This window comes from Triticum urartu, chromosome 5 (genome assembly GCF_003073215.2).
Source record: "Triticum urartu cultivar G1812 chromosome 5, Tu2.1, whole genome shotgun sequence".
In the NCBI taxonomy this organism is placed as follows: Eukaryota; Viridiplantae; Streptophyta; class Magnoliopsida; order Poales; family Poaceae; genus Triticum; species Triticum urartu.
In genome coordinates this window covers 574536764-574556104 of record NC_053026.1, presented here as the reverse complement: position 1 = coordinate 574556104, position 19341 = coordinate 574536764, and positions in this window count along the sequence as shown.

Here is a 19341-nt window from a genome sequence, read left to right as displayed (position 1 = left end):
CAACTAGGGCTGTCCGTATCTTCCATGTTAGGCGGGTTATTCTCAAGAGGAGTGGACTCCGCTCCTCGCTCACGAGAAAGTGGCTGGTTACCGGGATGCCCCGTCCCATGCTTTATGCAAATCAAATCAAAATAATTGCAAACAAAACTCCCCCTAGGACTCTTGTTAGTTGGATGCACTCGTTGTTTCGAGCAAGCCATGGATTGATGCTTGTTGGTGGAGGGGGAGTATAAACTTTACCATTCTGTTTGGGAACCACCTATAATGTGTGTAGCATGGAAGATATTGCCATCTCTTGGTTGTTATGTTGACAATGAAAGTATACCGCTCAAAATATTATTCACCTCTATTTCAAAACCGAGCTCTGGCACCTCTACAAATCCCTGCTTCCCTCTGGGAAGGGCCTATCTATTTACTTTTATGCCGAGTCATCATCCTCTTATTAAAAAGCACCAGTTGGAGAGCAGCGCTGTCATTTGCATTCATTACTGTTAGTTTACATTGAGTATGACTTGACTAGATCTCTTTTACCATGAATTACAATGTCTAGTCAGTCCTTGATCTTTAAAGGTGCTCTGCATTTATGTTTTGCGGTCTCAGAAAGGGCTAGCGAGATACCATCTTGCTATATCATATTATGATTGTTTTGAGAAAGTGTTGTCATCCGAGATTTATTATTATTGGTCGCTAGTTGATTATGCCATTGATATGAGTAAAGTTGAGACCTGAGCGTTATTGTGAATGTGGTTAGTCATAATCTTTGCTGAAAACTTGAATGCTGGCTTTACATATTTACAACAACAAGAGCAAACAGAGTTTGTAAAAGTTTTTCTTTATCACTTTCAGTTTATCAACTGAATTGCTTGAGGACAAGCAAAGGTTTAAGCTTGGGGGAGTTGATACGTCTTCGTCGTATCTACTTCTCCAAACACTTTTGCCCTTGTTTTGGACTCTAAATTGCATGATTTGAATGGAACTAACCCGTACTGACGCTGTTTTCAGCAGAATTACCATGGTGTTATTTATGTGCAGAAACAAACGTTCTCGGAATGACCTGAAAGTTCACTGAACAAGTTTTTGGAAATAATAAAAAATCCTTGCAAAAGATGAAGACCAGGGGGCCCACCACCTGTCCACGAGGGTGGGGGGCGCGCCTGCCCCCCCAGGGCGCACCCCCTACCTTGTGGGCCCCCTGGAGCTCCTCCAACCTCAACTCCAACTCTATATATTTGGTTTCAGGGAGAAAAAAACAGAGAGAAGGATTCATCACGTTTTATGATACGGAGCCGCCGCCCAGCCCTAAAACCTCTCGAGAGGGCTGATCTGGAGTCTGTTCGGGGCTCCGGAGAGGGGAATCCATCGCCATCGTCATCATCAACCATCCTCCATCACCAATTTCATGATGCTCACCGCCGTGCGTGAGTAACTCCATCGTAGGCTTGCTGGACGGTGATGGGTTGGATGAGATCTATCATGTAATCGAGTTTGTTTTGTTAGGGTTTGACCCCTAGTATCCACTATGTTCTGAGATTGATGTTGCTATGACTTCGTTGTGCTTAATGCCTGTCACGAGGGCCCGAGTGCCATGATTTCAGATCTGAACCTATTATGTTTTCATCAATATATGAGAGTTCTTGATCCTATCTTGCAAGTCTATAGTCACCTATTATATGTTATGATCCGTTAACCGCAAAGTGACAATAATCGGGATACTTACCGGTGATGACCGTAGTTTGAGAAGTTCATGTATTCACTATGTGTTAATGCTTTGTTCCGGTACTCTATTAAAAAGAGGCCTTAATATCCCTTAGTTTCCGTTAGGACCCCGCTGCCACGGGAGGGTAGGAAAAAAGATGTCATGCAAGTTCTTTTCCATAAGCACGTATGACTATATTCGGAATACACACCTATATTACATTGATGAATTGGAGCTAGTTCTGTGTCACCCTAGGTTATGACTGTTACATGATGAACCGCATCCGGCATAATTCTCCATCACCGATCCATTGCCTACGAGCTTTCCATATATTGTTCTCTGCTTATTTACTTTTCCGTTGCTATTGCTATCATCACTACAAAATACCAAAAACATTACTTTTGTTATCATTACCTTTTGCTACCATTACCACTACTATCATATTACTTTGCTACTAAATACTTTGCTGCAGATACTAAGTTTCCAGCTGTGGTTGAATTGACAACTCAGTTGCTAATACTTGAGAATATTCTTTGGCTCCCCTTGTGTCGAATCAATAAATTTGGGTTGAATACTCTACCCTCGAAAACTGTTGCGATCCCCTATACTTGTGGGTTATCACTTACTATTTTTAGATACTTGCCAGAAAAATCTCCTCCTATGTTTATCCAATCTATCTATAATGGTCTTAGACAGAAGGAACATGGACATGTAATAGTAAGCAATACTGAATATATTAGCATTCACAGCGTTAGTCTCCCTCCTAATGATGCATTGCTGCCTAACCCAGAGTCACATCTTTGCACATACTTGGCTTCTAAAAAATCCCAGTCTATCCCTCAGAGGGACGAGTAACTGACTAGAACCCCCAAATACTTCATGGGGAAGCGGCCAATCTGGCAATTGAAAATATCAGCATAAGCTTGCAGAATGTTGTCATCCCCCCCAACACAGAGAATCTCACTCTTCTGATAGTTAATTTTCAAACCTGACATGAGCTCGAACATATATAAAAGAAGTTTTAGATTCATAGCTTTTTCTGGATCATGCTCAATGCAAAGGATGGTATCATCCGCGTATTGCAGAATGGCTACCCCATTCTCCACCAAATCTGCAGCCAGCCCAACAAAAAGATTGCTCTTTTGTGCCTGAAGCACCATCTTGCATAAGCACTTAGCTGCTATATTAAACAAGAAAGGGGCCACAGGATCCCCCTGCCCGACCCCCTTATAGCTTTGGAAGTATGGACCCATAGTGTTGTTTAACTTGACACAAAATGTGCCATTATGGAGGATCTTTCTCATCCCCTCACACCATATTTTCCCAAATCCTCTATTCTCAAGGCATTTTAACAAAAAGTCCCAATTAACTTTGTCATAAGCCTTCCCGAAGTCGAGCTTAATGACAATACCGCACTTTTTCTTAACATAAGTATGGTGAAGGATCTCATGCAGAGATAACACTCCATCCATAATATTCCTGTTTTTGATAAAAAGCATTTTGATGTTTACTAAATAGAATATCAGCAAATAGGGCCACTCTATTATCTAAAACTTTTGTAATCAGTTTATAGGGGCATCTCGGCAGACATATGGGTTTGAACTGCTGGATCTTATTCGCTCCAGGGATTTTGCGGAGAAGAGTGATAATGCCATAATTCAGCCTATACACATCCAAACTCCCCTCATGGAAAGCACTAAATAAATTCATAATGTCGTTCTTCACTATCTCCCAACAATGTTGGTAGAACTCGGCCGAAACACTATCCGACCTAGGAGCCCTATTGTTCTTCATAGAGAACAAAGATTTCTTAACTTCCTCTTCTGAGAAAGGTTTAGTTAACATCATGTTATCTGCCTCACTAATTTTCTCCCCCTCACCCCAAGCATCAGGATCCATCTGAAATAAATTTCCAGGAGCAAGTCCAAAAAGATCTTTGTAAAAACCAGTTGCATGTTCAAGAAGTTCCTTAGTCCCCTCAATTACATTGTCACCAACATGCAAAGAATGAATAGTGTTTTTTTGTTTATTACGATTAGCAATTTTCTGGTAGTAGGCAGTATTACTATCTCCTTTCAGCAACCATCTTTCTTTAGATTGTTGCAGTAAATATAATTCTTCATTGACCAGGATTTCATTGAGCTCCACCAAAATATTTTGTTTGTTACAAAGCAACTCTGGGTCGAGCTTCCCATCTTCCTCCAACCTTTCAATTTCCTCCAATTCTTCCCTGATATTTTTCTTTCTAATTCTCTCATTCCCAAATCTATTGGAACCCCACCATTTGAAGAATTTTTTCAATCTCTTCAACTTGATGTTCAAAACATCAATAGGATCAGATGCATTGACATGTTTATTCCAAAAAATTCAATCAAGGGGAGGAAATCTTCAGACTTGAGCCAACTTAACTCGAACCTAAACTCTCTTGTGTGTGGAACTCGCACAACATGATTGTCCGAAGACACCAAGAGAGCATTATGGTGTGATATATCCCTAACCAATTTTTTAACATTAACTAGTGGGAACATATATTCCCAGTCACTACTCATTAACACACGATCCAACGTTTCTAGGGTCGGGTGTGCTTGATTATTAGTCCATGTATACATCCCCCATGCATGTGGATCTCATTCAGACATGTAGAATTTATAACAGAATTGAAAAGATCAGTGTAAGTGGAGTGATGCCAGTTTTGTTTTTTCTCTCCACTATGTGCGAGGATATCAAAATCCCCTCCAATTAGGAATGGGGTTTGAATGTGGTTGCAAAAATCTGCAAGGTCCACTAAAAAGTCACCTTTATCACACTCATGTGCAACACCATATACTGTGCACAGGGTCCAGATTTTCTGCATTTTGACATCACAGAAACAGACTTGAAGAATAAACCTTCCTTTTCTCCAAGAGATAACTTCAAATCTTTCCTTCTTAACATCACAGAGGATGTCACCTGATTTACCCCTAGCTGGGATCTGGTCCCAATCAAACATATTGTGAGGATCTAGTTTTCTGAAATAACTGTCCAGAAAGCTTTTTTTATGGGTCTCTTGCAAATACACAAAGTCCAGGGAATGATCTCTGATCATATGGGATAGGCAGGAGCTCATCCCCTTCTTTCCTGCCCCCCTACAATTCCAGAATATACCTATCATTTGACAGGGTGTTTTTTCCCTCCCCCTCTGGTGGCCCTGTAATGATGAACAGGACCGCCAGCTTTGACCTTTGCCTTCCCTATGTCAGGTTTTTGGCTCCTAGTCATAGGTCTGGACATTGCCATTTAACTTTTGGGCTTTTCTTTTTTCTGGACTTCACTAATATAAAATTGTCCTCTAGTTCATTCCCCTCCTCCCTCCATTCAGTACTAATAGGAGTTTGATCACCCTTCTCATTAGTAATATACATTACACACCCCTCAGCCTAAATATCAGAGAGGGGAGCATGTATATTGCTGTTATTCTCCCTCACCTTCTCTAGTTCTCTTAGGATATTCACACTAGAGAAATTAGTGTCAGGAATAATCACACCCATTTTAGAGGCCCTAAGCATAAGGTCATGATCTGAGAGCACATCAAATGAGTTGTGATTTGGGGAAGTACCTTCTAAGTTCCTCTTCTTAGAGATAGCAACAGCCTCCTGCATCTTGCCAGCCATGTTTTGCAAGTTCCTCATGCTGAATCTCATCACATCTTCAGAGATAAGTGGAGGGATAGGGATCACCTCCCCCATATCATCAGAAGAGGCGGGGTACTGTACCATATACTCTGATTTTTCTTGCACCTTGTCTTCCACATCTACTTCTATCTCTTCAACCTAAGCACATGAATTACCCACATCTATGTGAGTTATATGTTTAGCTTGAATACCATTAATAGAGCAAGTTGAGTCATCTGTATCTACCTGGATCTCATCAGCAGGCACCTTTCTGTTATCAACAACAAGTAGTGCTTGAGATCTCAGTTCCACTTCTCTATTACAAGCCTCCTCAGCTATAGACTCAATCAATAGAGTGTTATCTTCCCCTGATTCATCATATTCATCCTGTTCTCCCCCAATTGAATCATTAGGAGCAGATTTCCCAGACATGTTGCATTTGCTGGATTCCCAACCTCTCTCTTTTTCTGTCATCTTGGGTTCGGCTCTGCTTGGAGTCTGTTTTCCCAGAGACATATTTTTTTGGCAGAGTCCACATGAGACATACTAGTCTGTCTGTCAGGATCACGCACCAAGACTTTCTCAATCTCATAAAATAAATCGAAAAAATGTGTGCTAAGCACCGCTTCGGCCACACCAGGAAGCTCATCCATGTTACGACAACCTAGACGGACCGGTACATATTCAGGTTTATGTAGGGTGGCCATGTCGATCTCCAATGGGTCTCGAACCAACGAGGAAACATAGGCCAAGTTTCTCTCGTTCCTTCTCTCCAATGGCACATTAATCACTTTCACCCAAGCTGTTTCCATCACATCCTTAGCCCCAATATTGGCTGACCATGGGACAATTTTCACAACTACACCACAAGATATGAGTGTCATTTTATCATTGTAACAAGCTTTCTTAACATCTCTCTGATTTGGGAAGCGCATCACATAAGTCTGAGGCCCAATAGGACATGCAGTACAATGCCATTTAATTTCTATATAATCAGAAAAAGCATCTTCTAACTCCTTAACAGTAGCTTCCCCCTCAATCATAGTAATGACCACACTAGTAGCTCTCTCTTGAAGCTGCTTAGCTATCCAAGAATCAGGAATGTAAAAGAAGCCCTGCCCCTTAGCTTGAAATGCACACATGGGCGCAACACACTCCCAGGGCAAAAATGTGATGCAAACTGAAGCTAGATGACCCATCTTACTACATCTCTCGCAAAATGCTTGCGGACAACTAGCAGGGGTATGATTAGAAGCTTTGCAGATCAAGCAAGGGTCATAAGCATTGGTTGGGAGCACCTGAGCAGAAGATCCTGCATGCCGATCACTGTTGATGACTTGTTTCTTCCTGGCGAAGTTCGTCGCCTCAGATCCAGTGGGGTTAGGGTTTTTCTCCACCCACACCCCCCAGATCTGGCCCGCTTGGCTCGATCCGCCGCGTCATCCCAGTGCTCGGTGTCGTATGTCGCCGATGCCGCTTGCTTGTTGGTGGAGTGGTCGTCGCCGTCCACCTTCCTGGACCAAGAGAAGTGACCCCTCCCACACCCGTGGTCGAAGCGACCCGCGCCGCGCCCCATCCGCCCGGATCTGAAGCCCTCGTGCCGACTATAACCGTGAGCAGTCAGATTCATTTGTTCTTGAGGGCCCTGTCCACGGTCGTGGAATCGACATGAACCAAAGCACCTAGCCTTAGGCGAGGATAGATAAGGGAGATTGGACGGCTTTGGCGGAATCGACATGAACCAAAACAGCTGGCCATATTGTGGTTGCGGTTCAGATCCTAGTGGTGTGGTGACCTGACGTCTTTCATTGGAGGTCATGGGCAGCACCGAGATGGAGGGAGGGAGAGCAAGACTGCATCATGCCTCACCCACTGTAGACACAGGTAGACCTAGTCCAGGGCTCGGGGAAACCGGAGCCAGCCGGACCGGCGATCATGCCGGAGGAGCTCCTTGATGCAAATATCAGTTCCTCGCTGCTGCATCCTGTTGTAGGCATGGGAAATGACTGATTTATTTGTGGGGAAGGGTGTTCTGATTAGTAAGACAGAGGGCTTGATTGCTTCGTTTCTCATTTATTTCTAGGGAGAAGGGGGAGGGTCCGTGTTAGGGATGGCAATGGGTACCCATTAGCCGCGTACCTTGCGGGTAAAAACCTTATTAGGGTAAGGGTATGGGATAAAAATTTACGCATAGGTACTTAAATGGGAAAATATCATATACATCGGATAGAGAGGGCACGGGTATGGGATCGTACAACCCATGGTTTCCTCTAATATTCTAACGTATTACCTCCCCCCTAATCACACCAGGTAAAAACTCTAATGTGCAGTCAAATTATCTGTATAATTTATCATGATTTTGCGAACTTAAAGTTTATGACTATGTGCTATTATTTATGATTATGTCTTGTTGTTTAACATTTTTATGGGTTGCTCTATGTGCAAGTTGTTTTTGTTTTTGAGAATGTGTTTTTGTACATTGTTGTTTAAAATGTGTTGATATTAATAATTTATGATTATATGTTGCTTTTCACAAATATTTTCTACTCAATTTGATGTGTATAGGAAAAAGTTGTACTCTTAATGGATATGGGTATGGGTGATAGGTAAGTTCAGGGTGGACGGGTAAGGGTATGGGGAGGCTCCACCCGTACCCATACCCTGCAGGTGCCATCCCTAGTCCATACCTACGGAAATGAAGACATGGTTTTTGGTCCGTTCCCTGCGCTGGTAACAAAACGTTAGAAGATGAAGAGCAAATGAAATAAAAATGTATCAAATGATTTGTTGGAAAAAGAATTCTGAGGTGGCATGTGTAGGCCATGTGTGGTGATGTGGATAGGCTGCATGTCAAGAGAAATAAGATAGTGGGGATGCAATATTTAGGTATTATAGATAACATCTAACTTGTGGAGTTAGATCCGGCCTCACGGGTTCCTTCACTTAAGCCGCAACCCCTTAGGTTCAAGTCGGCTTGCTCGTAGATCGGATCACCTTCGACCTGCTCGGTTGGTAGCGGCCTCTAGCAAGGCATGCCAATCACCAAGTAGACAATGAAGCTGGTTGTCGAACTTCTATTTCCTTTGCCACACGATATATGTTGTCGGGCCCAAGGCGAGTCCATCATCTTTGTGCTCGCCCGACCTCTTTCTCGTTACACTGATGTCGACCACTGATACATCTCCAATGTATCTATAATTTTTAAAGTATTGATGCCATGTTTACAACAATTTTATATGATTTTGTTATGATTTAAATGGAACTAACCCGGACTGACGCTATTTTCATCAAAACTACCGTGGTGTTGTTTTTTGTGCAGAAATAAAAGTTCTCAGAATGGGCTGAAACTTTTTGATGATTTAAACAAAATACACCCCAAAGGTTCGTGGGAGGACCAGAAGAGCCACGAGGGCCCCACAAGCCACTTGGGCGCACCCAGTGGGTGGCCATGCCCAAGCGCCTTGTGGGCCCATCATAACTCCTTTTCACGTGATTCCAACTCTAAAAATTCTTATAAATAGGGAAACCCCCGGAAATTAACCTAGAACTTTGACTCCGCCATCACAAGCCTCTATACCAAAGAGATCCCATCTAGAGCCCTGTTCCGGCACCCTACCGGAGGGGGAAATCATCACTGGAGGCCATTTTCATCATCTCGGCGGTCTCCATGATGAGGGGGGAGTAGTTCACCATCGGGGCTAAGGGTATGTACCAATAGCTATGTGTTTTAAATCTCTCTCTCTCTCTCTCTCGCTCTGTCGTGTTTTTGATTTGACACGATCTTGATGTACCGCGAACTTTGTTAATATAGTTGGATCATATGGTGTTTCTCCCTCTCTATCTTCTTGTGATGAATTGAGTTTTTACCTTTGAGGTTTCACTATTATCGGATTGAATATTTTGGATTTGAGAACACTTGATGTATGTCTTGCATGTCGATAACCGTGGTGACAATGTGGTGTTCTATTGATTCACTTCATATATATTTTGGCTATCAACTTGCGGATTCCCGTGATGACATTAGGGTAATCAATGCATAGGGGTTGATGCACGTTTTCGTCCTACTTTCCCCCATAGAAATTTTGGAGCACTATTTTAAGTTTTTATGTGCTGGATTGAATATTATGAATCAGAAGTTATTTGATGCATATCGAATAATCAACTCATAGATACTTGTGGTGACATTGGAGTATCTAGGTGCCATTAGGGTTGGTTGATGCGTATCATATGGTGTTATTTTAGTACGAACTCTAGGGCTGTTTGTGACACTTATAGAAATGGTTCAATAGATTGATAAAAAAACATAACTTTGAGGTGGATTCGTACCCTACAACAGTTTCTTCTTATGTTCTCCGCTTGATAAGAACTTTGGAGTGATTCTTTGTCGCATGTTGAGTATATGATTCAATTATGTTAGCACTGTTGAGAGGTTCCATTAGTGAAAGTATGAACCCTGTGCCTTGTTTCCAAGCATTGCAATACCATTTGTGCTCTATTTTATCACTTGCTACCTTGCTGGTTTTATATTTTCATATTATAGAAACCTATTTCTACTATCCATACTGTTGGGGAACATAGTAATTTCAAAAAAATTCCTACACACACGCAAGATCATGGTGATGCATAACAACGAGCGAGGAAGAGTGTTGTCCACGTACCCTCATAGACCGTAAGCGGAAGCATTATGACAATGCAGTTGCTGCAGTCGTACGTCTTCACGATCGACCGATCCTAGTACCAAAAGTATGGCACCTCCACGATCTGCACACGTTCGGCTCGGAGACGTCCCACGAACTCTCGATCCACCTGAGTGTCGAGGGAGAGCTTCGTCAGCACGACGACGTGATGATGGTGATGATGATGCTACCATCGCAGGGCTTCGCCTAAGCACTACGATGATATGACTGAGGTGGATTATGGTGGACGGGGGCACCGCACACGGCTAAGGGATCAATGACCAACTTGTGTGTCTATGGGGTGCCCCCTCCCCCGTATATGAAGGAGTGGATGAGGGGGGAGCGCCGTGAAGGAAATATGCCTTAGAGGCAATAATAAAGTTGTTATTTATATTTCCTTATATCATGATAAATGTTTATTATTCATGCTAGAATTGTATTAACAGGAAACTTAGTACATGTGTGAATACATAGACAAACAGAATGTCACTAACATGCCTCTACTTATCTAGCTCATTGAATCAATGATGGTTATGTTTCCTAACCATAGACATGAGTTGTCATTTGATTAACGGGATCACATCATTAGAGAATGATGTGATTGACTTGACCCATCCATTAGGTTAGCACGATGATCGTTTAGTTTGTTGCTATTGCTTTCTCCATAACATATACATGTTCCTATCACTATGAGATCATGCAACTCCCGAATACCGGAGGAACACTTTGTGTGCTACCAAATGTCACAACGTAACTAGGTGATTATAAAGGTGCTCTACAGGTGTCTCCGATGGTGTTTGTTGAGTTGGCATAGATCGAGATTAGGATTTTTCACTCCGATTGTCGGAGAGGTATCCATGGGCCTTCTCGGTAATGTACATCACTATAAGCCTTGCAAGCAATGTAGCTAATGAGTTAGTTATGGGATGTAGCATTACGGAACGAGTAAAGAGCCTTGCCGATAACGAGATTGAACTAGGTATTGAGATACCGACGATCGAATCTCGGGCAAGTAACATACCGATAACAAAGGGAACAACGTATATCGTTATGTGGTTTGACCAATAAAGATCTTCGTAGAATATGTGGGAGCTAATATGAACATCCAGGTTCCGCTATTGGTTATTGACTAGAGACGTCTCTCGGTCATGTCTACATAGTTCTTGAACCCGTAGGGTCCGCACGCTTAACGTTCGGTGATGATCGGTATTATGAGTATATATGTTTTGATGTACCAAAGGTTGTTCGGAGTCCCGGATATGATCGCGGACATGATGAGGAGTCTCGAAATGGTCGAGACATAAAGATCGATCTATTGGATGACTATGTTTGGACATCAGAATGGTTCCGGGTGAGTTCGGGCATTAACAGGAGTACTGGGGGTTACCGGAACCCCCAGGGGAGTATATGGGCCCTAATGGGCTTTAGGGGAGAGAGGGAGGGGCTGCCTAGGGCAGGCCGCACGCCCCCAAGGCCTAGTCCGAATTGGATAGGGGGGAGGGGCGGCGCCCCTGACGGTGTCCTGGACTAGGGGGTACTCATCACATTGTCTCCCGATCAGTTGGATTGGGCCGAGGACCCCCATGGCCGCATACTCATGGGCCAGTTGAGACAGCTGCCACATACAAGGAAGATTCCACAAGACTTGGCGATCAAGACAAGGACTCCTCCCTACCGGCGTATGCGGCTAGGACTCTTGTTATCCTAGGCCTCTGGTGCATTATATAAACCGAGGCCAGGCTAGTCGATAGACATATAGAACAATCATACCATAGGCTAGCTTCTAGGATTTTAGCGTCCACGATCTCGTGGTAGATCAACTCTTGTAATACACATATCATCAATGTCAATCAAGCAGGACGTAGGGTTTTACCTCCATCAAGAGGGCCCGAACCTGGGTAAAACATCATGTCCCCTGCCTCCTGTTACCATCCGCCTAGACGCACAGTTCGGGACCCCCTACCCGAGATCCGCCAGTTTTGACACCGACATTAGTGCTTTTATTGAGAGTTCCGCTGTGTGTTCGGCAAAAGGTTGATGGCTCGCCTGCAGATCAACTGCGACTTCAGCATCTTCGTCACCAGCTCGACTGGTCACCTTGGTTTGACCAAGGACTGTGCCCTACCTCTGATCGTCATGTTCGGAGAAGGGCCTTTATAAAAATCAACTCCGATCACTATCAAGATCATGAAGGAATCATCCCGGGAGCCCGGGGGCTCAACGTCAACATTGCCCTCGGGCGACCGTGCTGTTTTTCTGGACAGCAAACTTGTGTCCTCCGCCACCGCCTCCTCAACTGTCTTTTTAACGATTGCTTCAGTGGAATTATGCGGAATTGAGTCTACAACAACCCTAGAAAATTTCGTCGAGTTTCGATGGAGGAATCTCTGGCAATCCACGATATACCGGAGCCCTGTCAAATCTGGACGGGAATCTGGACGAGTTTAGGGCGTGGTGTCCAGCTTCTAGCTCGGCCGTCCTTTGGAAGATCCAACCGTTGATCGGCTGCGGAATTCCTATATCTACCACCTCTCAAAATTTCAGCTTGATCCGACTGTCCAAACTCCGGTAACCTTCCGATTAGTGCATTACTTTTCGGATCTGTTTTCTGCGCGAAAACGAGTCCGACCCGAGTTCGTCTTTTTTATGAACAGGATTTCGGACATCCTTTTTGAAGAAGTTTTGTATGGGTTATTGTGTTTTGTTCCCAAACACATCCCACTAACTTGATGATCTTTTGAACATGATCTTCAACATCATACTGGTGTCAAACCAGTCCGGCAATATTGCTACACGGCTGGCGACCTGCGCTAGACACGTCGTCACTTTGTTGAGCAGAGCTCAACTTCTTCGGATCATCATATCGGCAAGCCGAACAAGAGTCCGGCATCACGAAGGATAAATCATCACCAACATCGTAGCCCCACTGATTACATGGAGCGGGCATACCGGCATCACCGCACAGTCACTTCATCAAGCCGGCATCGACCACGTCACGACCTGCATCGGCAGGGCCGCACTATTGCTTCTTCAAGCTGGTGTCCATCATGTCGAGCTACTTCGACTCATCGGCTGACATCGAGGTTTCGACATCTCGGCTGGACCGGAGGCTTCGCCATCTCTTCATCAACCTACTCCGGACACTTCGGCGTCACTAGCTGACCAACTCCGTCACGTTAGCTGGACCGAGGGCTTTGCCTCGGCGAGCCAACCTTTGCCAGCATTGCCATGCCGTCGTTTTATCGCCCATCAGGCAATGGGTGTGCGGATCGAGTCCCAATTTTTGGAATCACCTTCATTCGGATTGCTACAACAAATAAACCAGGTGTTATTAATCCCAGTATTGTTTGCTTGTTTGGGCTCATTTTTTCCAAGGAATTATTACTCTGATTTGTCCATCACATGTACACAGGTCTATCAAATGGTGGCCGCATTAACGACAGTCGCATGCTGGTTCAGTCAGTTTCCGTACATAGTCCGGCGAACGCCGCATCCGGAGCTCAGACCGACCTGTGAATTCAGGCTTTGCCACGCCTTTATCGCATCACGTCGACGCCTTGCATCGACATTGACTGTGGCGCCAGGACATATTTCTTTTATTACTCACTTTGCATAAATTATTTATTATGCAATGATTTTTTTAATTATCATTATTACTATTATCTCCGGTTTGCACTATTTTTTGTGCACAGGAAAATGATCCGGGGACTTCGGCGTCACTCTGCCGGTCTGCATTGACCGTGCTATGTCACCACTTCGGTGTGTCAAGCTCTCCGCTCCGCCACCTCGGGACCGGCTTGGGGGATGGAACCTTGTCCCACATCAAGCTCGGACCGCGTCATCAATACCGAACACATTAACCAGCTAAGTCGCTTTCATGCTCAAAGCTTTAATTTCTAACTTGTGTTCGGTTCGACTAAGCATTATACTTTTTTGGAAAAACGTTGCTTGTAAAAAATTTCCTTGTCCAAACTTTGTTTGTGACGCATAAATTCAAATACCCAATTCATTTGGGGGCTTCCTTCATGAAGCTTTTCCTCTTGCATACGATTATACTTGTACGGCTTCGTTCCTTGTTCGTGTATTACGCCACAATATGCACCATATTGACTTATGCGATTTGCAAGCTGGGTTGCCTCGCTCCTATGTTTACCCCTACATTCTCGATTGTTCGGCTAGGGAGTAAAGGGAGCACCTCTGCGATTGTCACGATCGGGTCGTCCGAGCCGGACCTCAGACTGGGTGAAGCCGAAAGCTAGCGCTCTTATAGTTTTCAATGATGGTCGGCACACAACGGAACTCATGAGTACAAAAAATCTATTGCACAAGTCTCATAATAACAATGAGCACCGAAGAAAGGTATCGGTGGGGGTACTATTTTCTTAGAAGATGCTTCTTACACTTCGCAGTAATATAGCATAAGTTCCCTGAGCGCGCTTTGTCTGTTACAGCCTTATGGCCTGATTGCCTGGTTATTGGAAACACCGTCGATATTCTCGACAGATGGAGTACATAACACTTTTCGGTCCTTGACTGAAGAGGGAGAATTCGACGGTCGGTTAAGACGCGTTTAAACTTCGGTTGAACATAGATATGATATAAGTACTTCGGTACATGCAATCATTCTTTTACCCAAATAACTTGGGGGCTCTTAAATTTATATGAGCCGTTTTATGATAAGTGATCTTCTTCTTAGTTGTTGAAAAGTTTTATTATTATTATTATTATTATTATTATTATTATTATCTATCACTCCTTTTTTCGACACGAGCGTGTGGTCACTAGCCGGGGAGCCTAATTTCTCTCTCAAAGCCGCTAGAGTTTAGTTTGCTAAACTGGCCTAATGAGAAGTACTCCTCCCTCGGGATAGGAGGTTGAATCCGTAGACTGACCTGCTTGAAGTCTTGAGATAGGATGTATCATGTTAAAGCACGACAGAAGCACTTCTTTTGCTAAGGCCAATTTTTGGATTGGCACCGAACACTTGATCTTGTTCGGACGTCAAGTTTTTACTGACGTTTTTTGGTTTTCCAAGCTTATGGCACTTTTAAAATATTTGTGTGTTTTCAGCACAAGTCTCGCAGTGCAACGCCGGACACGTTTAGAGATTCGGCAAAAACATTCTCGGATATTGCTATATATGCATCGGTTTCGAATTGTGTCTTCGGTCAATAGTTGGGTTGCCCGGCTCCTGCGCTTGCCTCCTACGTTCCACTTTGTTCGGCTAGGTGTGCAAAGGGAGAACCACTGCGATTGTGCTTCCAGTTCAGATGGTTAAGCACCTCAGTGGAGAAAGCCGGAAACTGACTGTCACAATAAGCGTAAACTGGTCAGCGATCCGATGACGGTGTTAAATGACGGGCCATTCATAACAATGGACGAAGTGTTTACGGATTGACCTCGACTGTCGCCGAACACTACCAGGGGCTATTAACTGGCCTCCCAAAACTAAATCCTTGATATTTTGCTCTTACATTGGAGCTGAGGTTTCATGATCATGCTTAGCATGACAACCCAAAGAAAGGAACCGATAGAGGGACTATTTTCTTTGGAAGACATTTCTTCTGTTAAACAATAATATAGCATATCTCTCTGCGTACCTTTGTTTATAAAACCGTATGGCTAGATTGCCTTGTTTGTTGTAAATCTTTTCCCTCATAAAGGCTTTATAAAGTAGGACAAACACTCCTCGGCTATTGGTCGAGGAGGTGGAAGCCGATGGTCGGTCAACAAAGTTTTGTACAATGCGGATCCGAGCATTAATGACGTAAAGTACTTGGATACATAGAGTCATTACACATAATTTGTGATTTTACTATGGATATCGATCCTTAATTCGGCCACCCGTGCCCGCATTGAGGCTTGGGGGCTACTGGGCTTCGGGCTTATTATTTACAAACATTAAAGGGGCACATCGATCCCCTGATCTTGTGTTGCCACCCGACCAGTGTCTCGGGGGCTACTGCATTGCCTGTCCAATGCAAAAAAATTTATGTGCAATATAGTTTCCGAGGAGATTTTGATCCTCGGGTTGGTCGGTCGCACCCAACCTGAGTCTCGAGGACTGAGCATGCCGCTTTTTGTGTCCCGAAGTATTCTGCCGAGCTAGGACTTGATCCTCAGGCCGATTTTACAAATCAACCTGAGTCTCAGCGGCAACTGGGATCAGCGGTCTTACGTCATCCTTCAGGTGCATCTCGGGTTTTAGACCGATACACACCTTGAGGGCTACAGGCTATATATCTCGGCAGAGAATAAATTACACCAATCAAAAATATTGACAAAAAATCAGCCCATAGTCGGGGTGGTGCACCACCTCAGAAGTAGTCCGGCATAAAGCTCAGGCGCTAGTGGCTGGCTCCATAGAGGGCATTTCTGGCATTAAGCTCGGCTAAACTCCTTCAACTTTTTTGGACCAAGATGATCTATGACATCTTGGATATCATTCGGCGTTGGAGCTTGGACATAGTCCGGCGTTGGAGTTCAGATACATTTCGGCGTTGGAGCTCGGAAACAGTCCGGCATTGGTGCTCGGCTGCAAAAGATACCTCGAATGCAGTCCGGCGTTGGAGCTTGGACGCAAGAGGACACTGCCTCCCGGGAACAACTTCAAACCCGAGGTGTGGCATAAAAATAACAAGGCATTGATAAAGGCCGGAAACTTAAAGGGGCTCCTCGGATACCCGACGTGTAAACTCGTTGAATGCATTTCGGCGATCCTCAAGATCGTAGATGAGAAGATTCGTTGAACCAGTTTTCAAGACCGACGACCGAAGATGAAGAACAGTTCGGAATAATCGAGGAGCATTCCTAACTTGAAGACCGGTTCAGGGGGCTACTAACGGTGTCCTGGACTAGGGGGTACTCATCACATTGTCTCCCGATCAGTTGGATTGGGCCGAGGACCCCCATGGCCGAATACTCATGTGCCAGTTCGGACAGCTGCCGCATACAAGGAAGAGTCCACAAGACTTGGCGATCAAGACAAGGACTCCTCCCCACCGGCGTATTCGGCTAGGATCTTGTTATCCTAGGCCTCTGGTGCATTATATAAACCGAGGCCAGGCTAGTTGATAGACATATACAACAATCATACCATAGGATACCTTCTAGGGTTTTAGCCTCCACGATCTCGTGGTAGATCAACTCTTGTAATACTCATATCATCAATATCAATCAAGAAGGACGTAGGGTTTTACCTCCATCAAGAGGGCCCGAACCTGGGTAAAACATCGTGTCCCCTACCTCCTGTTACCATCCGCCTAGATGCACAGTTCGGGACCCCCTACTCGAGATCCGCCGGTTTTGACACCGACAGCCCCCTCCTTCCATCTCTTCTCTCTTCCCTTTCCTTCTCTCCTACTCCTACTACATGGAAGGGGGGAATCCTACTCCCGGTGGGAGTAGGGCTCCCCAGGGCACGCCATAGTAGAGGGCCGGCCCTCCCCCACCTCCACTCCTTTATATACGGGCGAGAGGGGCACCCCATAGACACACAAGTTGATCATTGATCTCTTAGCCGTGTGCGGTGCCCCCTCCACCATAATCCACCTCGGTCATATCGTAGCGGTGCTTAGGCGAAGCCCTGTTCCGGTAGCATCATCATCACCGTCATCACGCCGTCGTGCTGACAAAGCTCTCCCTCGACACTCTGTTGGATCCAGAGTTCGTTGGATGTCATTGAGCCAAACATGTGCAGATCGCGGAGGTGCCGTACTTTCGGTACTAGGATCGGTCGATCGCGAAGACTTACTACTACATCAACCGCGTAGTCAAAATGCTTCCACTTACGGCTACGAGGGTACGTGGACAACACTCTCCCCTCTTTTTGCTATGCATCACCATGATCTTGCGTGTGCGTAGGAATTTTTTTGAAATCACTGCTTTCCCCAATAGTGGTATCAGAGCCAGGTTTATGCATAGATGTTATATGCACGAGTAGAACACAAAGGAGTTGTGGGCGTGGGTATATACATATTGCTTGCCATCACTAGTTGATTCTTGATTTGGCGGTATTGTTGTATGAAGCAGCCCAGACCGACATTACGCGTACGCTTACGCGAGAGTGGTTGTACCGACGTGCTTCGCACACAGGTGGCTGGTGGGTGCAGTTTCTCCGACTTTAGTTGAATCGGATTCAATGAACAGGGTTCTTTCGGAAGATCAAAAAGCAATCACTATACCGCATTGTGGTTTTTGTTGCGTAGGTAAGAATGCTTCTTGCTCAGCCCGTAGTAGCCACGTAAAACTTGCAACAACAAAGTAGAGGACGTCTAACTTGTTTTTGCAGGGCATATTGTGATGTGATATGGTCAAGACATGATGCTAAATTTTATTGTATGAGATGATCATGTTTTGTAACACAGTTATCAGCAACTAGCAGGAGTGAGGGAGTCCTGGATTAGGGGGTGTCCGGATAGCCGGACTATACCTTCGGCCTGACTCCTGGACTATGAAGATACAAGATTGAAGACTTCGTCCCGTGTCCGAAAGGGACTTTCCTTGGCGTGGAAGGCAAGCTTGGCGATACGGATATGTAGATCTCCTACCATTGTAACCGACTCTGTGTAACCCTAGCCCTCTCCGGTGTCTATATAAACCGAAGGGTTTTAGTCCGTAGGGAAAAACATCATACCATAGGCTAGCTTCTAGGGTTTAGCCTTCTTGATCTCGTGGTAGATCTACTCTTGTACTACCCATATCATCAATATTAATCAAGCAGGAGTAGGGTTTTACCTCCATCGAGAGGGCCCGAACCTGGGTAAAAACATCGTGTCCCTTGTCTCCTGTTACCATCCACCTAGACGCACAGTTTGGGACCCCCTACCTGAGATCCGCCGGTTTTGACACCGACATTGGTGCTTTCATTGAGAGTTCCTCTGTGTCGTCGCCACCAGGAAGGATGCCTCATCCCGTCTTTAAAGACAGTACCGTTGCTAAGGGAGCTTTGGCTGTCGGCCAAACTCTCCGGCTAGGTGGTTTCCTTATGACCGCCTGTTCGGCTGCTGCGCCGATGATGACCTCTCGGGTCATCAAAAGCAATCTTCACGTCAGCTCGGAATTCCCCGAGCAGCTAGATCCAATGGAGCTCTCTTACCTAAACGAGCCTAAACCCGATCTGAGAGAGATTAACTCTCCCCAGGTCGCCCATCATGTTGCCATGGTAGAGGGACAGTGCGGCGACCCTTCATCTATCTTAAGGACTAGCTATGTCCGGATTCCTGATCCATCCAAGCCGGATACCCGCGGAGGGGAGGACATCACTCAAGACCTAAACTTAAAGTCAGGCGACAGGCTAGATTCATTGGACAACATCCAA